The sequence below is a fragment of the Trachemys scripta genome, chromosome 9 (assembly GCF_013100865.1).
Source record: "Trachemys scripta elegans isolate TJP31775 chromosome 9, CAS_Tse_1.0, whole genome shotgun sequence".
Taxonomy (NCBI): Eukaryota; Metazoa; Chordata; order Testudines; family Emydidae; genus Trachemys; species Trachemys scripta.
The window spans coordinates 62,625,919-62,653,725 of record NC_048306.1 but is presented as its reverse complement, the minus strand read 5'-3'; the positions used below and the strand labels follow the sequence as shown (position 1 = coordinate 62,653,725).

Genomic DNA, 27,807 nt, shown 5'->3' with positions numbered 1-27,807 from the left:
ATGAATTTGGCAATGTGTTTGGGGTGGATATCTGAGAGTTGTCCATTGTCTTATAAATATTTGAGGCAGGCAGCTATGCCGTCAATGTGAGGGATGCTGGTATATAGGGAGGTAATATCCATGGTGGCAAGGATGGCCTGAGGGAGAACTCTGCGTAGCTTGAAAGCTCGTCTCTCTCACCAGTGGAAGTTGGTCCAATAAGAGAGTACTTCACCCACCTCGTATCCTGGGGATTGACATGGCTACAACAACACTGCATATACCAACATGAGTGCTTTTCTGCTATAATTTTTCACTTGTCAAACTGGTTATAAGCTAGACTGGACAAGCTAGTCTAATGCAGATGTAGCCTTTGAGGGACACTCTATAAGCCTAGAAATAAATTTTCATTTCTCTTAGCCAGCCAAGGATAATTCAGTCACTTTGCCTATTCGTTCCTCTTGATGTCAAGGACTGAATAGGCAGTATTGACTGCCAACCACAGTGCAGAACACTAGCTGATAGGCCAGGAAGCAGCTCTTAGATTTAACAACTGGCTTTATGGAAACCCTAAGTGTGCGTCCTTCCCTGCCACCCGGCATCCAGTCAGACTCCTGATCACCTCTCCCCGGTACAGCAACACTAGCCTACTATCTTCCTTGGGCTCCTGGCCTTTTCTCATCTCCTTGCACTATTACCAGTGCCTACGCCAACCTCAATCCTGCTCAGTTTCCATATCTCCCCCAACTCCCACAGCAATGGATGTGGACTAAGCCATGCCCACGTATGGGTGGGTTATACTCCTTCATACAATTTCACCCTTGGCTAAGCACTTAGGCGTATGCACAAGGTGTATAAGAAGCAAGTAATATGTTAGGGAACTCACTGTTAGCTATATACAGACTTCTTTCCCCAGTGTCCTGCTGTATGGGTGGATCATAATCAGTGGCATATTCCACTGTACTTTCTTTGTGAAAGACTTAACAATGCAGGCTCTACAGGAAACAGTAGAGGAACAGGAAAATAGCTCAACATAATTTTAAATGGCAAGTGCCATGCATGCCTCTGGCAATGTGTGTCTATATAATACCCTTTAATTATAGTGTATCTCTAATATACCTTTTGTAATCACTTACTGTAGTGAGTAAATTACATGTTGTTATGCTATGGTGAGGAATGCCTCCATTACAAAGGTGAGTACACATGCGCACACACACACAGGGCTATGAAAATGCCCTACAATTCTGGGTGATTGCTGATTGTAGTTCAAACAATGAAAGTTGAAATACCATCTAGCTATGAAGCTCCAAACTGTGATAACTGTTTTAAACTTTTCCCAAAAACATTAAACAGATCTTACAACTACTGTGGGGATGGGGGGGGAGGGGAAGAAGGAGAACACCAATTTTTTTTTAAAGCAAACAACTATTGATTACCAGAGCCACTTTCTACCTGAAGAAATTGTGTGCCAAAATCTGTGCCTAATATAAGCCCAGTCTAATAGGAGTGGCTGTGAATTAGTCACATTCTGGGTTTCTAAAAATCTCTGACTGTAAGTTAGCTTGATCTTAAAACAAGTTTTCACATTAACATGGCACATCTGAAGCCCCACCTATGTTTTGTGGCTTTGACTGTAGGGGAAACAAAAACTAAAATAGACCTATTCCTAACAGAGCATACCATGGGCAATAGAGTGGCTGAGAAGCAGAGTTATGGTAATAAATGTGCTGGCAATTCTTCAAAACTAGTTCATTTTGGTTTGTTTGGGGTGTGTGTATGAAAAACAACTGAAGATCTGCTCCTCTGCTGTTATAAGTCAGCCTAACCCCATTGAAGTCAATGCTGCACTAGCAGGGGATCTGGCTCTCGGAGCAGGAATGGACTGGACCTTCCTCCATTATTATTCTACTGTTGCTGTTACAATGTAAAATAGGGTAGAGATTTTCCGAATCACTTTAACTAGATAAAAATGCACACTAAGGGTCTGATTTTCCACTGATTTGCACCTTGTGAGCATTCACATGTAACACCTGATGTTGCAGAGAGCATTGAACTTGATCTTTTGTCTCTGAAAGCATGGGTCTATATGATTGGAGCTAAGACCCACTTATCTTAGCTCAAAGGTGGAAGCTGTCTCAACTCCAGCCATGGGACAGCCTGGGAGAAAGACAGCAGCTCCAAACCAAACGTGGGGAACACGTGCTCAATGGGTATGAAATGCTACCACCTACTCTAGTAACCACCTTATACATGTGTACATAACTACACTATGGGTAAGGCAGTGGAGAATCAGCCCTCTAGTTTAACTTACAACCAAAAGAAAGTATTTATCCACTCCATTTGACTTAACACTTTACAGAGTTGAAGCAACCGACTGACTCTGTATTGATGAAAAATGCAAACTTTATAAAATTTATAAAGAACCTTATTCCAAAAACTAGCCAGAATACTCTACAGTTCCATGAGACAGCTGACTTTAATCAAGGATAGTTAGAAAAAAATGTTTGCTGTCATTTTTAATCTACTTGTGCATGTCAATATGGACTAACAATTTCCAATAGTTGAAGAAAGGATACTCCTCAGCCAAGAAGCATTTATATAGAAAACTCTCTAGCTCACATATCAAGATTATATTCTGAGCAAACTAAACAAATTGGCTGATCTCAGATCTTAACCTATATGCCAAACCATCCTTTATGTGTAACTAACTATGATAGAACGAGTCCATTTGAAGCCTTAAAAGTCAATACAAGAATATTTAAATCAACATGGAACTGTATTGGAAGCCATTGTGAAGTTCATAAAAATAAACAGACTATGCATTGAACCTGGAGGATGCAAACTCCTGCATTCAGAATTTGCTGCACCTGAGTTTAAGGGCATGCTATTTTGCCATTGACTTTAATGGAAGTGGGATTAGGCCCACATACTCCAGGAAAATAATTTTAAAAATCAAGCCTTAAAATGAGTATTACCAGGTAAATCAAGATCATTCCTACTTAGCTTGGCTTTACAGCATTTATGTAATACTATTACCCCTTTAGCCAATGGATCAAGTGAACATAAAGAGACTGCAGCACAAATGAGTAAAATTTTAGTACAGTAGAACCTCAGTTACAAACACCTCAGGAATGTAGATTGTAACTGAACAAAACGTTGTGGTTCTTTCAAAAGTTTACAACTGAACATTGATTTAATACAGCTCTGAAACTTTACTGTGCAGAAGAAAAATACTGCTTTCAATCATCTTAATTTAAATGAAACAAGCACAGAAGTTATTTCCTTACCTTGTCACATTTTTTTCAACTTTCCCTTTTATTTTATTAGTAGTTTAACACAGTACTGTATTTGCTTTTTTGTCTTTTCTGCTGCTTGATTGCATGCTTCCAGTTCCAAATGAGGTATGTGATTAACTAGTCAATACATACCTCTAAAGTTCCAGTGTAACTTTACATTACATTTCTCCAGTTCCCACTGCTCCTTCACTAATTACTCCTTTTCTGAGTGCTCTTTACTTATGTACACCTGCCTTCTTATTAGCATGTAACTAACCCTACTGCACACACAATTCCGGTTCAAATCCAAGCAAAGCTGATTGTGATTAAGAGCAGCCATTAGATAATGAAACTAGGGTTACCATATTTCAACAATCAAAAAAGCAGATGGTAGGAGCCCCGCCCCCGCCCCCCCTCCTTCCCCCCCCCCGACCCCCCCCCCCGAACTCCCCACCCCCCTGCTCCTTGTCCCCTGACTGCCCAAAACCTTATCCACACCCCTGCCCCCTGACAGTCCACCCTCCAGAACTCCTGACCTATCCAACCCTCTCCCTGTCTCTTGACTGCCCCCTGTCCCTTCTCCAACCCCCTGGCCCCCTTACCGTGCCGCTCAGAACAGCGTGTCGGGCTCCCCCACGGAGCGCATAGCCCGGTTCCCGCCCTCGCAGAGTGCTGCTGAGTGGTGCGCTGGGCAGCAGGGGAGTGGGAGCAGGGGGAGGAGCTCTAGACTGCTGGAGGCCCAATGTGAATGGCCGGCAATCTGTGAATGCAGGGAGGGGAAGGGGGGAAGAGAGAGGAGGGGAGTGATCTGAAGGTGCAGGGGAGAGGAGGGGGGAAGTGGAGGAGGGGCTCTGGCTGCCGGAGCCCCGTGCGAGTGGCTCGATCCGACTGGCTGCCCTGTCAGCCATGCCGCGCTCTGCATGGGGCGGGGAGGGGGAGATCCGGGCATTTACAAATTCCCCCCGATGCTATTTTTAAACTCAAAAAACCAGACATGTCCGGGAGAATCCGGACGAATGGTAACCCTAATGAAACAATGTGGCCTCAATAAACTGAGCTGGTGTTGAGGCCATCTTGTAGGTAGTTTGTACACCTAATGCAATTGGCAGCCTCAGGCAAGAATTCAGAGGTTCGTTGAAGGTCTTGAGGCTCAGAATTAGTACAGTAGAAGGAGTGTGATGAAACCTGCACTGTGAGCTGACTGAGACATGGGCAGTCTAGCCTAGTGGCCATAGTAGGTGTCAGGCCTGCTGGTCAGAGCAGGCATCAGTCTAGAGCCAAGGATCCTGCCGGAGGGCAGGAACTAGATGCTAGAGCAGGTAGTCATGCTGGACTTCATAGTCAGAAGCCACAGGTCAAACTAGAGGACAGGACCTGGAACAAGCAGGGGAGCAGGCACGGAGGAGTTCAAGGTAGGGGTATCCACTGTGGTGGGCATGAGCACTGAAGCCAGCAAGCTGCTGCTAGCTTAAGAGCTTGCCTATGTAGCCAGTCAGGTGGAGGGCTTAGGGTTACCATATTTCAACAATCAAAAAAGAGGATGGGGGGACCCTGCCCTGCCCCCATCCACTCCCCCACTTCCCGCCTCCAATTTCCCCCATCAGAACACCCAACTCCCCCCCTGCTCCTTGTCCCCTCACTGCCCCCTCCTGGGACCCCCTGCCCCTATCTAAGCCTCCCTGCTCCTTGTCCCCTGGCTGCCCCGACCTTTATCCATACTCCTCCCCCAGACAGACCCCCAGGACTCCCAGGCCTATCCAACTGCTCCCCACCCCCTGACAGACCCCCCCCCGACCCATCCAACCCCCTCCCGCTCCCTGTCCCTTGACTGCCCTCTCCAGAACCCTCCTGCCCCTTCTCCAACCTCCTGGCCCCCTTACCGTGCTGCTCAGAACAGTGTGTCAGGCTCCGCGTGGGGCCGACATGCTCCTGAGCTCCCCAGTGGAGCGCACAGCCCAGTCCCCGTCCCTGGGGCAGCAGGGGAGGAGGAGAAGGGAGGAGCTCGAGAGCTGCCGGAGGCCCGGTGTGAACGGCCAGCGATCTGAGAATGCCGGGGAGGAGAGGAGCCCTAAAGCTGCCGGAGGCTGCCCAGACGGTGATCTGAAGCTGCAGGGGAGAGGAGGGGGGAAGCGGAGGAGGGGCTCTGGCTGCCGGAGCCCCATGCTAGTGGCTTAATCCGGCCGGTCACCCTGTCAGCCGTGCTGTGCATGGGGGGGGGGGGGGAAATCCCGGACATTTTTAGATATTTACAAATTCTCCCCGGATGCTTTTAACCCAAAAGCCGGACGTGTCCGGGAGAAGCCGGATGAATGGTAACCCTAGTAGGGCTAATCAGGCTGCCTGTATTGCTGAAGCTGCTTGGAGACTACGTCTCCTGCAGGCCCTGATTCCTGTTGGTCTTTAGCATTGTGAGACTGGTGGTTAAATCCAGAGACTTCCCACTCAACCCTTGGGATGCTTCCTGGTGGCAGGGGCATGTGCGAGGGGGCATAAGCAGGGGCCTGGGCCCTCCCAATTAGTGGGGGCACAAACTCCTCCAGGGCCAGGGTGGGGAAAGTGAGCTCCTCTGGTTGTGGGAGGCACAGAAAGCAGCCAGTTTTTATTCCTGTGCATGCCCCTGCCTGGTGGTGCCCAGAGCTGTGAAGCAACTCGCTACCCCCTGCCCTTAGTGGGAGGAAGCCATGTCTGTGGCTGCTTAGGTCAATTCCCCAACTCTATGAGCCATGGGCAACACAAGCACTCCCCTTGCAGGCCCTGCTTTTACTTTATGGGTTAGCAATTGACACACCCCAACCCTTGCCCTCTGAGTGTCTCCCTGGAGCCTCCAGCCCCTCATCCACTGGACACTTGCAGTACTCACAGATTCGCTGCTTCCAAGCACCGACCAGTTTACCGGTTCCACTAGCTTACCAGCTCACTGCTTTGCTTAACACACAGCACTTAAATATTTTTTAGTGAAATCAAGTGCAAGTTAACAAAACAGATTCAAATAGTAGAAAGTAGAAGTACTGGAAATGGTTATAGATTAAACAAAATCCTAACATGCATTCTAGAGCCTAGACTTAATGAACAAGATATTCTCGCGTCTTGTAGAATGTTGCTCACCCAAAATCCCTGCAGTGCTTCATAGCCAGGTAAACTATGACCCTCCATTCATGAGACAAGCACATTGCCAGCTGCCTCCTAGGTAAAGGATTCTGTGTGTTTTCTTGCACCCCTAGATATACCAGAACAATATTTTATCTTTATTCATAAACAGGAAACCTCCTGGATCCCTGTGACCTGCACTTCTGTCCCTGGTGGGTTCCCCCCCTTCTTTGTCCTATGTAATCCACTGATTTCTAAATTCAGTGGCTCTTCCCTCATCTGAGGAAGTGGGCCTTATTTTGCTTTGGTGGGCTCCACCCACTAATCTCCATTATCCAATAGGCTGGTAGCTTTCACCACCACTAAGGACTTTCACTCAAAAACTTGCATGACCTGCAGGCATTTGAATTTTTTTTTCTTGGATGTTTCTCAGCCATTATGGATAATGCTGCTCTTCTCACTTTCCATTCTCTGAATAGATTTTATAGGGAGAAGGGACCATTATAATCATCTAGTCTAATCACCTGCATAATGCAGGCCAAAGAACCTCACCTGCATCAAGCCCAGAACTTCCATTTGAGATATAACTTGTTTGTTTTTTGTTGTTGTTGTTTTTAAAATGGCATCTAGTCTTGATTTAAACTGCAGTTGGTGAACCAAATCTGTCCCTAGGAAAGCTGTGCCAATGATTAATTACCCATGCTTTTTAAAAAAACAAGGTACATGTTTTTCTGAATTTGCCTGGCTTCAGCTTCCCTCCAATCATTGGATCTTATGCCTTTTTCTGCAAGATTCTGCTATCTTACATTACATGTATCCCATTATGGAGTGCACAAGCCCAAACAAAATGTTCATTGTTAAATGTCAATTTGTTTTATTTTGAAATTTTACCACAAAACATTGTTAACCATTTTCTCACTTTAAAAATTTCTGATAAATCACTTTGACCAGAAAATTATGTGGTTGAAAAACTTCTACAAATTATACTTTTTACTTCTAGATTAAATTGAGTTGACACTGAAAGATAAGCAAATCTAGTAGACTTGTTCGATAGGTTTCACATTGAAAATGAGGTTCAAGATTAGCTTCATGAATCAAGATTTATGGTTTTTCTATCTTCAAATTAGTTTGAATTGTTCATTTGAATGTAGCTCTATGCTGCCAGATACTACAGATTTTTTCCAAAGCCTGAGCATTCTTTTTTCCCTCCCGAGTGCAGAAAACTTATCCTGAAGCTCCAATATGTTTGTATTGGAACCTTAAAGAAAACTGTTTGGTCTATTCAGATTATAGAATATAACTGCCAAAAATGTGTGAATAATAAGGATTTTTCTTTTTAAAAAAACTTCAGTTAAGTGGTTATCAGCATTTGGATGAAAATATCTAAGTTCATCCTTCAAGTCTGTTAAACGTTGGAGTAGTTTTTCCCCCCAGTACAGCCAACAAACTTACGTATGAAAAGAGAATCATGGTCAGATGGTTTCCTTGGAGAGAACTGAGACAAAATAAGATTTTAAAGGTTGTGCTTTGATACAGTTCACAATACTGAGCATTTCTATAAATCTACGAACAGCTGATCTAATGACTATGCAGCATGCACATCTTTGACACAGTAAGTAAAAGAAACCTATGAGAGACTTCCTATTGATGTTTTGGTACCTTGATCCACATCATGTGATGGGAACAGGTAGTAAATCCAGGTTCTTGCAAGCATTTCTGTGACCTTTTTTACAAGCCGTTCACATACTGTGGTAGCCTTGTGAGCTAATTTCAGATAATAGCACTAAAATATACAGCAAAATGGATGTATTCTGAGGAACAGCAGGATGCAAGTCATACTGTTTGACATTCAATGCCAATATCCATATTTTAGTTAGTATAATTTGAGAATAATTGTACATTTGCACATGCAGTGTAATTCGGTATTTGCCTAACAGAGATTGTCAGTAGTAAAGACTTTAACATAGAATCATAGAATATCAGAGTTGGAAGGGACCTCAAGAGGTCATCTAGTCCAACCCCCTGCTCAAAGCAGGAATAATTCCCAGCTAAATCATCCCAGCCAGGGCTTTGTCAAGCCGGGCCTTAAAAACCTCCAAGGAAGGAGGCTCCTCCACCTCCCTAGGTAACGCATTCCAGTGTTTCACCACCCTCCTAGTGAAATAATTTTTCCTGATATCCAACCTGGACCTCCCCCACTGCAACTTGAGACCATTGCTCCTTGTTCTGTCATCTGCCACCACTGAGAACAGCCAAGCTCTATCCTCTTTGGACCCCCCGTTCAGGTAGTTGAAGGCTGCTATCAAATCCCCCCTCATTCTTCTCTTCTGGAGTCTAAACAATCCCAGTTCCCTCAGCCTCTCCTCAAAACATGTTTCATTGCTTTCTCCCCAATCAAGATTTACCCTCTCCATCAAGACTACACTCTAGTTTGACAACCACTGACCTAGCTGATGTGAATCTCCACATTAAAAGTACGCTTATTAAGTTTGCGGATGATACCAAACTGGGAGGGATTGCAACTACTTTGGAGGACTGGGTCATAATTCAAAATGATCTGGACAAATTGGAGAAATGGTCTGAGTTAAACAGGATGAAGTTTAACAAAGACAAATGCAAAGTGCTCCACTTAGGAAGGAAAAATCAATTTCACACATACAGAATGGGAAAAGACTGTCTAGGAAGGAGTACGGCAGAAAGGGATCTAGGGGTTATAGTGGACCACAAGCTAAACATGAGTCAACAGTGTGATGCTGTTGCTAAAAAAGCAAACATGATTCTGGGATGTATTAACAGGTGTGTTGTGAGCAAGACACGAGAAGTCATTCTTCCACTCTACTCTGCTCTGGTTAGGCCTCAGCTGGAGTATTGTGTCCAGTTCTGGGCGCCGCATTTTAAAAAAGATGTGGAGAAATTGGAAAGGGTCCAAAGAAGAGCAACAAGAATGATTAAAGGTCTTGAGAACATGACCTATGAAGGAAGGCTGAAAGAATTGGGTTTGTTTAGTTTGGAAAAGAGAAGACTGAGAGGGGACATGATAGCAGTTTTCAGGTATCTAAAAGGGTGTCATAAGGAGGAGGGAGAGAACTTGTTCACCTTAGCCTCTAAGGATAGAACCAGAAACAATGGGTTTAAACTGCAGCAAGGGAGGTCTAGGTTGGACATTAGGGAAAAGTTCCTAACTGTCAGGGTGGTTAAACACTGGAACAAATTGCCTAGGGGGGTTGTGGAATCTCCGTCTCTGGAGATATTTAAGAGTAGGTTAGATAAATGTCTATTAGGGATGGTCTAGGCAGTATTTGGTCCTGCCATGCGGGCAGGGGACTGGACTCGATGACCTCTCGAGGTCCCTTCCAGTCCTAGAATCTATGAATCTATGAATCTATACTCCTAGGTGTAAATTACTTTCAGCTGAAGTCCTTTTTCTGCTGTGGTGACAGGTTTCAGAGGGGTAGCCATGTTAGTCTGTATCAGCAAAACCAACAAGGAGTCCTTGTTGCACCTTGGAGACTAACAAATTTATTTGGGCATAAGCTTTTGTGGGCTAAAACCCACTTCATCAGCTGCAGGGAGTGAAAAATACAGTAGGCAGGTGTGTGTGTGTATGTGTATAATATAGTACATGGAAAAGATGGGAATTGCCTTACCAAGTGAGGGGTCAGTGCTAACGGTGCCAATTCAATCAAGGTGGAAGTGGCCTATTTCCAACAGTTGATAAGAAGGGGTGAATATCAACAGAGGGGAAATTACTTTTTTGTAGTGCTAATGAGGCCCATTCAATCAGGATGGATGTCACCCATTCTATGCATCTGAAGAAGTGGCCACGAAAGCTTATGCTCAAATAAATTTGTTAGTCTCTAAGGTGCCACAAGTACTCCTGTTCTTTTTACCCATTCTCAAGACCCTCTGTGGGTGGGCCTAACAGTACAGCTGTTGTATTTATACAGAACACTTCCCATGACTTTTTTTTTTATCCTGGACCTCCTCTTCACTGCTACTCCAGCCAGCATCTTGCTGTTTTTAAAAAAGGATCCCATCAAAAAGATTCCCTTCAAATGCACCCTAATCATCAATCACTAATTTTCTTGATACATCTTCCAAAATCTAATCAACTAGTTATCCCTTAAGTGCAATGGCTTTGATTGGCTTGGAACAATGGGCTAGATTGGTAGACTGTAATGTATTGTTTCAGACCTCACTTGGCCATGCAGGGGAGAAAGGGGCTCACCTGCTCAGACTGTGACTGGCTATGTTGAGGAGAGCAGGAGTTACCTTCCTGGCACTCCCCCCTGAAACTAAGTGGGCAAGGAGTGAATTGAGAGGGGCTGTGTTAGGAGTGAGAGGAATCCTCTTGCTCTGCTCCCCACCCCCAACTCACCAGAAGGGTAGCTTACAGGGCATACAAGGGGGAATGAGCTGCTTCACAAAAAGGAGAGAACTAGTAACTTGCACCTCTTTCCAGAGCAAGAAGGGAGTAGGAGATGTGCTGAGTCTAGTCTGGCCTGAAGTGAATAATACAGGAATGCTTTGGCAAACGTGTATTAAAAAATGAGTGGTGCTAACACTGCTACAAGGAACTTAACAGTTCTCAGTCTGAGTTGGGTCAATTTTCCATGTGTAAACCTTTCTTTCCACCCAATTAAATAAGTGAATTTAGATTTTTTTTCTTCTTTCTTTTTGTGATGACAAAGGAATCAAACACTTAGCATATCAGAAATTTAAATATAAACTGCTCATAGACAAACTTTCTTTCACTACAAAGCCTGAGGCCTCGACTTGCTTTACAGTGAATACAACCATTGGTAAGAAATGTTTCTTCCAGGGAACAGAATTAACAATATTTCTACATACTTTGTCTGAATCTGCAGCCTTGGGTGGTTTGTGGCAGGGAATGTGAATAACCTGTTACCACTTTGGAAACATCTTTGACAAGCTTTTGACTCTAACAACCAGTTTACGTTTTCAAGGCCATATCTATGAGGAAAAGGGCTAGAAACGTACTCTTTACCAAAAGCTGAGATTACCATTGATATTAAACCATGGCTGCTGCCTTTGAGGACCCCAAACAATGACCTTCCAAATGGAACTGGAGAGTTGCAAGATATTTAAGCAATTTAACTGAGTTGTTCTGGTGGCTGGTGAATAGTCACTATGATGTGAGGAGCCTGGAACATGAGATAAGGGAGTGCTAGAAGGAAACAGTTGCACTCTTACAGAACTGTAAGAGATACTGCTTAACTCAGCTGGCTGTAAGTGATCTGCTTAACATTTGTACAGTATAGTCATATATTCTTTTTTAACTAATGAAGAAACATTGAAAATGCCATACTGAATAAGAGACCACCAGGCTACTTGCATGCACAATAGCTTTTTACCTGGTATTTCAAGGGAAGGTTAAAAAAATTTATAATGCACTTAATTCTTGGGAAAAGTTGTCCCTTTCTCTAGTTGATCAGTGTCTTCTCGCCCTGCCCCGCCCCCCACCCCTACACCTAAATATGAGGCCTGATAACTCTTGTAATGTTGAATCATGTACTATGAATGCAGGTACTAGTATTCAAATAACTGTCAAATCTCTTGGTGGTTTTTTAATTTAACTACAAACCTCAGTACTGAGTTGCACACACGATGTAGAAAAATGTTATTAAATGCATTGCCTTTTGGCCTCAACTGTCTTCGACTTGTCTTCTTCCTAGGATCTGGGCTAAAAACTGAAGAAAATGCAGAAGAAAAGATTTGAAAAGAGCATGCCATGTAAATGCAATAATGGTCAGTTTTATATTATGAAAAATGAAGCAAATGCCAGTGTCTCCATGTGGGAGTTGGGGTTGTGATATCCTGTATTTTTTCAGTCTATTTATTTATTCTTAAACAAAACCCAGAGAAAATCTGCCCTGGTAGGAACCAGACACCAGATGAAGTCTATGTCTACACTTAATGCTACAGCAGCATAGATGTAGCACTTCATTGTATACACTCACTATAGTGACAGGAGGGGTGCTCTTGTCACTGTAGTTAATCCACCTCCACAAGAGGCAGGTCAATAGAAGACTTCTCAACCTAGTTACTAACATGATCTTCTCTGGGGTTTAGGTCATCTTAACTATGTTACTTGGGGTGTGGATTTTTCATACCGCTGAACGACATAGCTGGGTCAAACTAACTTTTCAGGGTAGACCAGCCCTTTAGCCCAGAACTGAAACCTACATGGTAATTATAACTGCCTAAATTAATACAAATGCCTACAACTATTGCTATTCCTTAAAAAAACCTAGGAAATCAACAGAGAAAAACCTTTAATAAAGAATTAAGGTTGCTTGGTGGTATATCATGCACTTCCAGAATGTCAAATTCAGTTAAACTCAAATCTCTGACAGCTAGGAAATACATAGTTAAGGTACATGCCAACACAACCTCAATTGTTCCCTCTGTAACCCACAAGGAGATTACCTAGATTCCTGGAGCTCTGTCTGCTGGTAGCTCAGGGAGGGGGAGCCAAGGCAAACTCAGAGTCTGCCCAGCAACCAATAGGGAGTGAGATGCCCCTCCCAGTGAGTTCAGGAAAGGGGAGAAGCCACTTTGGAGTCAGTCTGGAGCCAGCCAGGGCAAAGGCAAGGGCAGGACTGGCTGTGTGGGGAGCTGGTGAGTTCCAGGCCTGCATGCAGGGTTCCCCCTGAGAACTGGCCTCTAGGGACCTGAAAACAAGATCCCTCAGCTGGGTTTTTCCTTCTCCACTGGTGATTCCCAGTTTGTAGAGTTTTGCTGGGAAACTTCCCTAGCCAGGCTGAGTTAGCCCTCCAGCTCCCTAGGTGAGACCAGTCACCACATGGTCAGCTCTACTCTGTCTGCTAGTTCAGGGCTGCGGCCTGCTGTATGTGTGTCTGGACGTTGGGCTAGGAGACTACAGTTTGGATTTTAGTACAGATTTTAGTACACCTTGAGCCCTTCACCCCTTTGTGGTGAGGGGAAATCCTGGGTCCGAAGCAGCCTGATTCCTGCCTGAAGAGGATCCCTGCCCGCAGAGATCAGCCCCTCTGCAGTGACTGAGGAGTCCAGAGTCATCTCTGAACCTGAGGATCATTCATGAAGTTTGTGAGTGCACCATCTTTGAGTTAGTCAGGGAATTTGTTTTGGGGACTTCCTACTCCCTGAACTGTGTCCTCAAGCCAGGGAGTAAGGGTTTGGGGATTTTATAAACAGCTGCATATTAAACCTGTGGAGGGATTTACCACCTTCTCCCATTTGTGAGTCCTTTGGGCTGTACTGAACCCAGTCAGCCACACTGCTAAACCACTGCAGATAAGAATTTTGTGGTTATAGGTCATCAAGGGCCCCAACAAAGTACACGTACCAACGGGACACTAATCTTACATTTGCCACCTCAAGTCACGTGACTGGGGAAAGTCACAGGCATTAGCAGCGTTGGCAGTGGTGAACCTAACAATAGTGTTACCCTGTTATGTTATATTTGTCTCTTGTTTAATATAATTGTGTTCGAATATATTGTGTGTGTTTGTGTTATTTCTTGGAAGTCTGCAACTATCTGGCAAGTAAGTGGGGATTACCCTGTGGTTAGAACTTTCCTCCCAAGCTGCCCTGGTGACCCTGCCAGGAAGGAGCGAGGGGGATGGAAGCACCACCAAATAAATTAATTGGAAAACATAAAGAAGATACACCCTGCTGAGTGGGTGGCGGGATCCAGAAGAACCCAGACCTGTCCATCAAAACCTGTAAACAGATTGGCATTAAAGAAGGTAACCAGGTGGAGAGGGGGCGCTACACCTCTTTAGGCAATGTCCTAATACACACAAACACATACTTGCACTCTGCCCTTGCAGATCATGGACATCACTTAGGACTCATGACCACCCTAGGTCAGAGTATAAACTGTTGTTTAGGTGAGCTGTAGTGAACGGAAGCTACCTATGCTCAAACACTTAAGGCATGGCTACATTTGCGAGTTAGAGCACATTAAAGCAACCCAGTGCACTCTAACTCACGACATGTTCACACTGGCAAGACACGTAGAGCGCTTCGACTCTGCGGCTAGAGCGCTCCTGGTACTCCACCTCAGCGAGTGGAATAACGTTTGCGCCCCCGGTGGAGCGCTGCAGCGCCAGTGTGGATGCCCTGGTCTGTTAATGCGCTCTGATCAGCCTCCAGAAGTGTCCCACAATGCCTGTTCTAGCCACTCTGGTCATCACTTTGAACTCTACTGCCCTGCCCTCAGGTGACCAACCGTCAGACCTGGCCTTTAAATTCTCTGGGAATTTTGAAAATCCCCTTCCTGTTTGCTCAACCAGGTGTGGAGTGCTCTCAGCAAATCTTTCCAGGTGACTGTACCGCCACGCACCAGGCAATCCCCAGTATGGAGCAATGGCAAGGTGCTGGACCTCATCAGTGTTTGGGAGGAGGAAGCTGTCCAGTCACAGCTGCGCTCCAGCCATAGGAATTACGATGCCTTCGGACAGATATTAAGGGACATGATAGAAAGGGGCCATGACCGGGACACTCTGCAGTGCAGGGTTAAAGTGAAGGAGCTGCAGAACACCTATCACAAAGCCCACGAGGCAAACAGCTGCTCTGGTGCTGCCCCCGCGACCTGCCGTTTCTACAAAGAGCTGGACGCGATTCTTGGGGGTGACCCCACCTCCACTTCGAGTACCACTATGGACACTTCAGAGCCCAGTCCAAGAAGGCGGGAGCGAGGGTGCTGAGGAGGAGGAAGACACCCTGGCATCCCTAGATGCATGCAGCCAGGAGCTGCTCTCAAGCGAGGAGGAAGGTAACCAGTCACAGCAGCCACTGTTTGGGGAAGGACAAACACCAGAGGAGGTTCCCGGTAAGCGGCTTTTATTTTGGGAAGGAAGTTATTCGGTGCAGGCTCTTGAGGCAAGGAGGGTTAGAGCTGCATGCAGGCCTAGATGCGGAATAGGGCGTTGATGTGCTCTCTCACATTGCGGTAATCTGCCTCAGTGATTTCTTCAAAGGTCTCATCCAGAACTTGGGCAATGCGCTTGTGTAGGTTTCGTGGGAGAGCCACTATGGTCCTTGTCCCAGTCAGGCTAACATGTCCGCACCACTGTGCCGTGAGGGGCGGGGGAACCATTGCTGCACACAGGCAAGCTGCATGTGGGCTAGGGTGAAAGCCGCATTGTAGTAGAAGACCCTCCCTTGCTTCCCAGGTCACCCTCAGCAGCGAGATATCTTCCAGGACGAACTCCTGTGGAAAATGTGGGGACAGTGTTCAGTATAGGGACCCCCTGCAGCTGTTGGCTCTCCCCAAGGCACAGAAACTCAGAGGACAGTATAGTCATGAAAGAATCAGTCCCCCTTGACCTGTGCTTACTCACCATTTTGGAGCGCTCGCTTTGGGACAGGCAAATTATGCTATTGTGTAGACTGTGCTTGCCCTCCTTAAGTACAAGGGAATCATTGCTCTGTCTGGTGTGAACAAAGCTACCTCTCTTAAGTGTTGCATTTTGCCTTTACAGATGCAACCTTGAGATCTCAGCCGTCGGTGTTTTCACCGGCAGAGAGGCTGCAAAGAATCAGGAAGAGGCCATGTAGAAGCAAAGAGGACATGCATGCAGCACTCCCTTAATGAAAATCGAAAAGTGCAGGAGTGGCGGGAGAGTGAAAGGAGGGTCCGCCAGCAGAATGTTTCGCTGGCACCAAAGCATAGAGCAGCTGATAAGCATCATGGCGCACCAAGCGGATTCGATCCAGGTGTTTGTAGCCATGCAGGCGGAGCACTACTGTGCCCTCCCCGCCCTGCAGCCCTTGTCCCAAAACTCTTTCTCTTGTGCTCCCATGTCACCTCCAACCCACTTTCCCCAGCATCCAGGTTCTTATTGCTACCAGCTGCCTCCAACACCTGTAGCTTCACCACCCAACCCTGAAAACTATGACTCTTACCCACTGCACTCAACCCCCATCACCAGGCAGTATAGCCATCCTGAAGTGCAGCATTCATTGCACAGCATTCCAAACAGGAAGGCTGAGTATGATAACAGGACATACATAACTCTGTGATTGTACCATTCCCCACTCCTTTGCCCTTTCTGTTTTCCAAGCAGTTGTGTTTCTTTTCAATAAATGGACTTTTTTTTGCTTTGAAAACATTCTTTATTATTGCATAAAATAAAAGATACCTTAGCCCAGGAAAGCAACAGGCACTGCAAGTCAGTGTATCATATGTAGCAAACACAGATTACTACTCACATAAGAAAACAGCATGAAGAATCAGGGCCTTCATCTGTGCTACCGTGACTTTTTTTTCTTCCAGATTATCTTAAAATTACCAACTCTCAGTGAGAGGTTGTTCCTGCAAGAATCCTATGGAAGACAGTGGGCGTTACACAGACACAGTGCTTGCACAATTTGGTTTTGAATTGCATGTTCTATGCATTCAATTATTGAATTCAGCTATTCATTGCTTAAACTACCCTCTGTTTTATTCTCTTCTTATCCCCTAAAACAGCTGGACCACAATCAACTGTGTTTCAGGAAGTTATCATTTGCTGCTTCCATTCCTGTCAACGCTTGTGCTGATAATAGAATGTCACAATGTCCTGTGCCCATCTCCAGTATGAGACGCTATATTGACCCCCACATTGGTCATCAGCAGGGTTTAAACCTAGAGCCTCTAGAATCACAGAAAAGACTTCTGCCGCTTGAGCTAACAGAATAACTGATAGCAGCTATCAGCAGTTATCCTCTGTGTGGACCAGCCACTAAAGGTGATGCAACAAGCAATTTGCTAAGTACACAACTATTGCTGCTTCTGCCCAGCAAGAAGTTTGAGAATCTGTATTTCTGGGTTTTATGCCTGCCTTTTAGGGCCATGGTGCAAGGCCTTGCACTGTAAGAGCTGTGAAGTGAACAAACTTATCCACACAAGACAGTGGAATAGCTGAGACTAGAATTCATGATATCCTGGCTTAAGTCCAGCACAATTTTCCTTATTTCAAAGGATATGATGGTTGCAGCAGTTCTCTGCACGGGGTTAGTGCATGCTCAATTGAGTTGGCATATTTGCAGATCTTTAGCCGCAAACCTCTAACAAGTTCTAATGAGCATGTGTGAAGAGCAACTTTTCAGACCCTGAGCAAATGGAGATGGATGTGCAAAATTACCCCAAAATTATCCTCTTGCTCCAAAGCATGGAGGCACTAGAACTCTTCAAAAAAAGACTGTTTGGAAAAAATATTAACACAGGGAAGATTCCAAGAATGACATTAAGGAAAAATAATAAACTGATGAAACCCTTTTGCTGATGCTTAAAAACATTGAAGCAGCCAGCTGGCATGAAAAATATCAACCCAAAGGGTTACAGTTTTTGGCAAAATTATAAACAACTGAAAATGTGGACTTATAATGGAAAATGTTAGGCAATGTTATCTGTAGGCAGTGCTTCACTGATACACATCACTAATTCTTTACTGCAGCATGTAAAGACTTCCCTCTCTTTGTATGTCCAATACATATTATTACATGTGATAAATGAAGGTGGGGAGGGATAGCTCCCTTTTATGGACACCCAGCCAGCAAGCAGCTGTAAAAGTAGCTGTTCTCTAATTGCTCTACCTGTAAAGGGTTAAAAAGTAGCACTGCTATGCATAGGTAAAAGGAAGTGAGTGGGCACCTGGCCAAAAGAGGCAATGGGAAGGCTAGAACTTGTTTAAATTGAGAAAAGATTCCCCTTTTGTCTGTCTGTCTGTCTCTCTGTTCTCGGGGGGAGAGGTGGACAGGGCAGCAGCTATGCTGTAAGAAGCTTGGGCCAGGTATGAAAAAATCTTCAGTATCATACCTAGAAACTACTCATTTAAAACCCCAGATATGTAAGTAGATCAGGAAATGTCTAGGAAGACACAATTAGGTTTATCCCTTTCATTACTTTATGGCTTGTGGATTCCTCTGTGCTAACTCCAGGTGCTTTTGTTTTGCTTGTAACCTTTAAACTGGACTTCAAGAAAGCTATTCTTGGTGCTTAATCCTTGAAGCTGCTTTTTTAAAACCTAGCAATAGCCAGAATTCGCAGATGTATTTTCTTTCCCTTTTTTAATAAAATTTACCTTTTTTAATAACAGAATTGGATTTTTGTGTCTTAAGAGGTTTGTGTACATGTTGATTAATTAGCTGGTAACAACAGCTGATTTCCCTTTTTTTTTTTTTTTTTTTTTTCCCACTCTTCTTTTCCCCAGAGGGTTGGGATGAAAGGGCTTGAGGATACCCCACAGGAAGGAATTCCCAAGTGCGCCTTCCTGGGCTCTCAAAGGGGTTCTGCACTTGGGTGGTGGCAGCATCTACCAACCCAAGGTCAGAGAAAAGTTGTAACCTTGGGAATAATACAGGCCTGGAATGGCCAGTATTAATTTTTAGAGGCCTTGTGGGGCCCCCACTTTCTGCAGTCGAAGTGCCAGAGTGGGGAATTAGTGTCCAATACATGTGATAAATGAAGGTGGGGAGGGATAGCTTGAAGTGACAGAGTGGGGAATTAGCCTTGAAAATACATCTGAAGAACGTTGACAACACAAAGCACTTTACACCTTGGGACAGTTGGACCATGATTGTCTACACACAAGGACTTGGGATTTTTTGTTTATTTTCTCCCCAAACATGTCCTATAGTTATGTCACTGCCATCATTAGTTTTAGTTTGTGCAATGTCTTCTAAAAATCATAGTTATCTTATTGGATTTAATCATTTGATTCTTGCAGATGCTAGTGAGTTGGGGTGGTGATAAACAAGTATATGTCCTGAAGGGTGAAAAGAAAAACCACGTTGGAAACTTTGGGCTGGGCTACACTGGGGGGGGGGATCGATCTAAGATACGCAACTTTCATGTAGCTAAAGTCTAAGTATCTTAGATCAAATTACCTGGGGTCNGGGCGGGGGGGGGGGGGGGGGGGGGGGGGGGGATCGATCTAAGATCTGCAACTTTCATGTAGCTAAAGTCTAAGTATCTTAGATCAAATTACCTGGGGTCCAGACAGCGTGGGATCGACGGCTGCGGCTCCCCTGTTGACTCCGCTACCGCCGCTTGCTCCGGTGGAGTTCCAGAGTCGACGGGGAACGCGTTTGGGGATCAATATATCGCGTCTTAACTAGACGCGATATATCGATCCCTGATAGATCGATTACTGTCCGGCGAGAAGTGAAGATGTACCCTTTGGATTGAAGGAAACAAATTGCATGTGGTAAAAGTTGATTTGCAGGGATACAGCATAGCATACAGTTTCCAGGTTTTGTTCCAGATTTACCATCGTCTTTCTTGCATAGCTGTTAAATGCTAATAACTGCTTTCATTACACTCACCGGGCTTAATTTATGTCCACCTTCGTCCCTGTTAAGCCACACATCTTCAGTGGATTTTGCTTCAGTCTACTGCACTGCAGCCATTAACTCTTCCCATTTAATAGTACCTCAAATGAATTTGGGTTCTGAAATAAACACTCAACAATCAACCACAGTATTCACCTGATGGAAAAAGCTTCTATAGGAAAGTATTTGCTTATTCCACAAAACAAAACTCGAGCTAGAATTATGCAATAATTCAGATCACAAAATAATTGCAAGATTTCTCAGGGGAATCTAGCAAACAGTCAACAAGCTAATGGCAAAGTAGCTATTTAAAACAACAACAACAACAAAACTGAACAGCTGACTTAATACACTGGGATCCAAAGAGAAATGCAGTGAGCCTGAGAGGCCATATGGGCCTGTAGAGAAAATAAGGCAGTCAGTGAAGTTTAGAAAAATAAATGAGTTTACATAATACTGGACTCCTGGAAAGACAGTCCCAGGCAGGGAAACATTGGGCCCTCAGGACTCAAATACCTTCTGAAATAGGCAGCAGAACACTGTATATTTATGTCACCAGATTTGGTTCTAGATAGATAATTTGTACAATATGAATTTCTCCAACTGGAACTGGAGTGTTGGCTATAATACAGACTTCTAAATTAACTATCCTTACTTGATTAAACTGCACTGATGTTTTCTTTTTTTAGCATTTCCCCTTTTTCACATTGTCTTGTTAGAATTAATTCTATGCAATTACATAAACTTACCAGAAGCTATATGTTTACACTGTAGATGCTTGTGATAGGCATCTTAAACTGCCTTAACCTGGTATAATTGGAAGGTCAATAACCTATGTGTGTGCATGTATATAATATACATCAAAATACAATATCCCAGTCAGCTGATAGGCAGACTCTTATTATCCTATTACAATATCAATTTCACTTACAAGTTCTAATTATTCGCACCAGGATTCAAGTTGGAAACCCCTTGGAGGACCTAATGGACATGCTGTCGTGGGAGGCAACAGCTTCGGAGGGTGGAAGCCATCAGCTGCTGAAACACTATTGTAGTTAGCAACAAAGAGTCCTGTGGCACCTTATAGACTAACAGACGTATTGGAGCATAAGCTTTTGTGGGTGAATACGAAGTGGGTATTCACCCATGAAAGCTTATTCTCCAATACGTCTGTTAGTCTATAAGATGCCACAGGACTCTTTGTCGCTTTTTACAGATCCAGACTAACAGGGCTACCACTCTGATACTATTTTAGTTGTTTCCTACTAACTACTGTTTTTAGTTATACCCTCTTTTTGTAATTCCCTTGTTACTTCAGTGCATCTAATCAATAATAGGATGTTTTAATAATAAAGTGTGCAAAATTCCACCACTATAGAGAAATTGTAATGCATTTATATTTTCATACATTACTTTTTAAAGTTTAATGCAAGTGTCAAAATCTAATTACTGAAACCTGCAGGAAGCAAAACCCTTTTTTAATGTGGTCGCTCAGCTGGTCTTTCAGTGTGGGGTTTTTTTATGGGAAGCAGCTAAATATAGGAAATGTAGCTTACAACACTATATACTTACCAATTGTTTTACTGCTATAGGATTTAATGTGTGAAGATCAGGTGTGCCACCAAGTATTTAAGAAAAAGTAAGCTGACTAGAAAACTCAGACAGATTCATATCATGCAGTTAATCTGGTTTTTGCTTCATTTAAAATGCTATGGAATGCCAACTTGATACTGCCATGTCAATGCATTTCTGTGCATTTTTAATGAGACAAACATCCTGTAACAAATAAGCAAGCAGTTATGCATATTATTTCTGTATTGACTTTGTTGCTGAATGGGAGTGCAGGTGTAGGGAAACATGGGGAGGGTGCAGGGACACACAGGGACAGATGTGCCTGATTAAATGGAAAAGGCTAGGGGTTTGCCTGGGGGGGAGGCTCTCTAACTCCCTAACAATCTCTCCCTGCCCCAAAAAACCCTGTTCCATAGTTCTCCTTCCCACACCCAACAACTGTCCAAGTTCACACCCAGACCCCTTCCCCGCAATTACTTCTCTCTCTTTCAGCTGCTCCGTTACCCCTACTCCCCCCAAACCCTTGCACTGCTTCTGAGATGTGCAGGAAATATACTTCTGTATTGTTGTTTAAATGAATTATTACCCAAAGTTCTGTATTAATATGCTCAGTAACTAATCTATTTGTCAAATATTTTCTGAATCATTTTGTTCTCTGTATTGCTACAGACATACTTGCTGGCAGGTATTTTGAAATAATTACCAAAATAATTGGAACTGGCATGATTATTTTGTGTTTATTTTGACAAAATATGCAGAATTTTAAAATATTGGGTGCAGAATTTTTATTTTTTTGGTACAGAATCCCCCCAGGAGTATTCCATGGAATCCTATACTCATTCACTCACCTGGCAGGGGAGAGACTATGATTACAAGGTGGTTTTCCCAGGGTGAGGCTTATCCATTGTACTCCAAGTGTGGTGACCCCTGCCATATCCCCACTTGCAGGAAACATGACTGCATAAGTTGTGGTGGTGGTTGAGGGAATTGTGTCTAGACTTTCCCCGAAGGGCGGGAGTTGAGGGAACCCAACAACCACCAGCTGCCTCTGACTCCCTCTTTAAACCCTCTTCCCTCTCTGTGCAGGATCTTCCCCAAAGAAAAAAATCCAATAGGTCTTCCCCTCTACCCCCTCCCGCCAGGTTTCTTAGCACACTCCTTCTCTTCTTTCTCCAACACTGATTTTTCTGCTAGCTCTCTTCCTTCAATCTCTCCTTCTGCTCCCATGACCTATAGTATTACAAACACTGAAGTGTTTAATGTCAGGTCCCAAAACTGTGACTGGACCTGGGTTTTTTATTGGCCTTTTAGTTTCTGAGAGATTAGGGTACATGTGGTGATTCAGGGAAAGTATGTACAACTTATTAATTCTGTCTGACATTATACTACTATGAAAATTGCTGTATCAGTAATACCCCTCTATGTGTACCTACTATGAGCTGACTAGGTTGTCAGATCTCTGCCAGAGCAGGGACAGTAATGGGTCATGACAACTTGACAACTCTAACCACAATGGTTATGCTAAGGAGGGTGTGAGAGTTGGGAAACCAGTTCTCTCCCACTTCCCTCAACAGGGGATGCGGTTTGGAGCAGTGGAAAGTTACCAAGCAGGCCAAAGCAACAAGTGATTAAGAAGGTTATAAAAAGGACTGGGGTGGGGGGAAGAGATAGAGAGGAGCCATGCAGACAGGAGGGGAAGGGGATTGACAGCCACCGTAATGGAAGGCAAGCTGAGGAGAGAAAGCTCCATGTTTCAGGATACAGGCCATATACTGGAGCAGACTTGCGGTTTAACCAAGGACTCTGACCCCAGTCCCAAGAATGCTGTGGAGCAGTGAGGAAACTGAGGCAGGAAAATGAGTGGTTTATTATTTTGTATAGGTCTGTGTATTTCTCATGCTATTAAAGAGAAATGTTGTATGCAAGTCCTGTGCAAGATTTATGTGGGTTATGTGCTACACCTTATGTGGGCCCTTGAAGACGTAAACCAGAAAGCTCACACCTTCAGCTGAAGCTCTGGGAGGGGGGGTGTTGATACTAAGTGGGGAGTCTGAGGAGTTAGCATTGGTTCCAAGGATTTGGCAGAGGGACTGCATGGGCTAAGATCTCAGGCTGGGATGCTAGGCAGAGGATCTGCACTCTGAGAGCATGCCGAGAGGCCCCAAGCTGGGATCAGTGCCTGGGCTCTGTTCAAACTCCAGAGGCTGGATTCCTTCACAAGATTCTGGTGAATGGCCAAGAGACAGTGCTTGAGTGGACTTGTGACAGAACACTCAGGTCATGTTTTCAAGCATGTGTCTCAACTATGAGGTCTAGAAACAGTTTTCTTTTTAATGAAAGCTGAGATTCCCATCATCACATGCCTCCAGGAGCTTGGTGTTTAAGAAACACCAAATATCATACAGGATGGCAACACTGACTTTTTATGCTCCTGCCCACACTTGTTTTCTCTTTCATCAGGATTACAGTAACTCCTCACTTAATGCTGTAGTTAAGTTCCTGAAAAATGTGACTTTATGTGAAACGATGTTAAGCGAATCCAATTTCCCCATAAGAATTAATGTAAATGTGGGGGGTGTTAAGTTCCAGGGAAATGTTTTTTGCCAGTCAAAAGACATTATATACATATACAGCATAAGTTTTAAACAATTTTAAACAAACAGTTTAATATTGTACACAGCAATGATTGTGAAGCTTGGTTGAGATGGTGGAGTAAGAGGGGGGAATATTTCCCAGGGAATGCCTTGCTGCTGAATGATGAACTAGCACTTGGCTGAGCCCTCAAGGGTTAATATGCTGTTATTAATGTAGCCTCACACTCTACAAGGTAGCATGGACTGAGGCAGGAGGGAGGAAACACAATAAATGCAGAGCAGTAGCTACAAACACTTCCCTGCAAAAACTGAACATGATGATGAGCCCACGCTATGCTGGAGCGCACCACTCCCTCCTCCTGACAGCACATGCACGGCTGCACAGGTGCTGACCAATACCGGATTTATAATGGCGCCGGTGGCTTCAAAGATCTTATTTTGTTTTTGAATAAATGTTTTCATTCCCATCCCGGCAATACCACATTTACTGTGGCATCAATGGTGCTGTCACGCTAGGACCATATCTGGAAGGGGTTCATCACAACCACATGGGGGCCCACCAATATGTTTGGGGCCGGGCCCACAAAAAGTTAATCCGGCCCTGGTGCTGACTTTCCAAAATGCTGGTGGGTGCATGCATGAGTGAGAGAGAGAGAAGTGCATTGCCCCTTTAAGTATGCTGACCCCACTTCAAGTATGTTGCCCTTTTAAGCAAATCAGCCTGTTCAGACAGGAAGCAACAGCTTCCTGCAAGCTCCCTCCTTTCTGTCTCTGAACCCTGTTCCCCCCCCCCCCCCAACCTGCTTTGTGGAGAGGGGATATGGAGTGGGAGGCAGGCGCAGGGGGACATCCTGATATCAGAACTTCTCCCCCTCCCACCCCTCCAGGAAGCTCCGGGAGCAGCTCCAAGACAGAGGGCAGGGCAGGAGCAGCACGGCAGTGGGGGGAGGGACAGCCGAACTGCTGCTGGGCAGCTGCCGAGCCATATACCTTACAGGGAATTTAGGGGAGCTGATGGGGGGGACTGCCGCCCCTCTCCCCCCCCCATTCTAATCCCCACAAGGAGGGGCTGCTCTTCCAGAGAATCCTGCAAGCAGTGGACAAAGCAGGCAGCTGCCAAACTACGTTATAAGGAAGCATTGTGCAACTTTAAACGAGCTTGTTCCCTAATTGATCAGCAACAAAATTATGTTAACCGGGACAACATGAAGTGAGGAGTTACTGTATATCCTAACCAGTAAAAACACAAGACTGTTTTGATTTCTCTTATTTTTGGGTAAAAAGCAGGCTGGGGAAAAGTCAGCCTACCAACCCAGCCTCAACATGATCCCAGGCATTCTTGTGGCTTTCAGACTGTAAATGCTCTAAAGCAGGTACTGTTTTTCCTTCTGTGTTTGTACAGCGTCCAGCACAGTGGGATTCCAATCCTGATTTGGGTATTTGAGCAGTATCCATAAGAGAAATAATTGTGAAATTAGAGCTAAAAATGGTCAGTCTTGTAATTATTTCCTTCATTGCTAGACTCAAATGATCTTTGTAATTTACTAGAGACAGGGTTGTAAGTCCTCTGGCAACAGTGTGGGTGGAAATGAACAGTGACGATTTATCACACAGTGGTGTTGTGTTTGAGTAGAAATCTGACGTTGATTGTACCGTTTCTATTTAATTTTGTTCTGGGTTGCCATGGGCATAGTATTAAGCCACAAGATGACACAACAACCTTTTGCATTTTGGTTGCTAATTTGAATTTGGCCCAGCTCTGTAGCAATTTAAAGTACATGAATATTGAAGTATCTATGCAAGACTTTCGTGAAATGGGTTGAAAGCCTTTCAGTGCAGTGTAAGTGGACAGTTCCTTACAGCACATAAAACGCCATCACATTTAGCTCGCGTTAACAGTCTCTCACTGGAGAAGCAAAAAACTGCATGGGCAAAGAGACTCATTTACCCTCTCGGGTTTGTGAATGGAGGCACAATGAGAGGGCTAGCATGGCATTGCTATTCTGAGCCTGATTCATAGTGGCGCCAGTTCACAGGTGTAGGCCTGGCTTGAGATGAGTAAGTGGACCTGGATGAGGCCCCATTTCTTGGGAGACAGGATAAGGGAGATAAATGGATCAGCAGGCTGGAAACATAATATTTGTACTAGCTAAGATGGGGTGAACACTCAGGGAACCATTTATAGTGGACAAGATAACAATGGATAAAATAAGCCTGGAACATAAGATGAGGTACAAGATATGCAGGGACAGCGCATTGTGTACGGAGATTGGTTCCTACAGTGTGATCAAAGTGAAACAAATGGAATGTAAAGTTATAAAGGAAGAGATTTGCTGTGTGACTTTGAGTGTGTGTTACGCCCTATACCGGGATGGGCAAACTTTTTGGCCTGAGGGCCACATCGGGGTTCCGAAACTGTATGGAGGGGTGGGTAGAGAAGGCTGTGCCTCCCCAAACAGCCTGGCCCCCGCCCCCTATCAGCCCCCTCCAACTTCCTGCCCACCTCAGCACCTCCGACCCATCCAGGCCCCGCTGCTCCTTGTCCCCTGACTACCCCCTCCCAGGACCGCCCACCCTAACTGCCCTCCCGGGACCCCACCCCCTATCCAATCCCCCCTGTCCCCTGACTGCCCCGACCTCTATCCACACCCCTGTCCCCAACAGGCCCCCCGGGACTCCCACACCTATCCACCCCCCCCCCGCTCCCTGTCCCGTGACCCCCTGCCCCTTATCCAACCCCCTCGCTTCCCACCCCTTTACCATGCCACTCAGAGCACCAGGGCTGGCAGCCGTGCTGCCCGGCCAGAGCCAGTCACACCACTGCACAGTCTAGAACACCGGGGCAGGCCGGCATGTCTCACAGCCCTGCCACCCAGAGCGCTGGTGGCACAGCGAGCTGAGGCAGCAGGGGAGGAGCTGGGGGCTAGCCTCCCCGGCCGGGAGCTCAAGGGCTGGGCAGGATGGTCCCACGGGCCGGATGTGGCCTGCGGGTTGTAGTTTGCCCACCTCTGCCCTATACCCACCCCTTGTGTTTGAGTCTGATCAACTCAGCATCACTATGCTGTCTGCTAAATAGAGGAACCTGAGTGATGAGACTGGACCCAAACTAAGGTCCTTGGGGAAGTGGGTGGACAAGGTCTCAGAGGCACCTCAACAAGGGATGAAAGGTGAGGGAGCTTGCATGACCTTGGCTCTGGGGGCAGCCTGAGGCACCATGGCCTGTGCAGGGTTGCCAGGTGTCCCTTTTTCAACTGCAATGCCCAGTTGAAAAGGGACCCTGGTGGTTCCGCTCAGCACTGCAGACTGGGCTGTTAAAAGTCTGGTCGGCGGTGCTGTGGGTCTAAGGCAGGCAAGTCCCTACCTGTCCTGGCTCTGCGTTGCACCCTGGAAGCGGCGAGCACGTCTGGTTCCTAGGCAGGGGGGGCACGGAGAGCTCCACGTGCTGCCCCTGCTCTGAACACCAGCTCCGCACTCCCACTGGCCGGGAAGGTGGGGGGTGCCTCTGGGTGAGAGCAGCACGTGGAGCCTCCTGGTCCCCCCCGCCACCCGCCCGCTTTGGAGCCGGACCTGCTGGCCGCTTGCGGGGCCAGGACAGGCAGGGAGCCTGCCTTAGCCTCGCTGATCAGGAGCTGCCTGAGGTAAGCCTGCGCTCCAACCCCCTGCCCTAGCCCTGAGCCCCCCAAACCTGGAGCCCCCTCCTGCACCTCAAACCTCTCATCCCCAGCCCAGAACCCATACCCCCTCCTGCACCCCAACCCCCTGCCTCAACCTACAGCCTCCTCCCACACTCTGAATCCCTCAGCCCCAGCCTGGTGCCCCTTCCTGCACCCCAAACACCTCATCCCTAGCCCCACCCTAGAGCTTGTACCCCCCCAGCCCAGAGCCCTCACCCCTTCCTATGCTCCAACCCCCTGCCTCAACCTGCAGCCCCCACCCACACTCTGAATCTCTAGGCCCCACTCCCCAGCCTGGAG

General features: G+C 45.6%; 1 non-coding gene across 1 annotated transcript; it reads left to right on the top strand.

Annotated features, from left to right (window-relative positions):
* Positions 1–22,079: 22,079 nt before the first annotated feature.
* LOC117883449 lies at positions 22,080–22,241 on the top strand. The gene has a single exon (XR_004647269.1). It is a non-coding gene; the product is annotated as a U1 spliceosomal RNA (small nuclear RNA).
* The last annotated feature ends 5,566 nt before the right edge of the window (positions 22,242–27,807 follow it).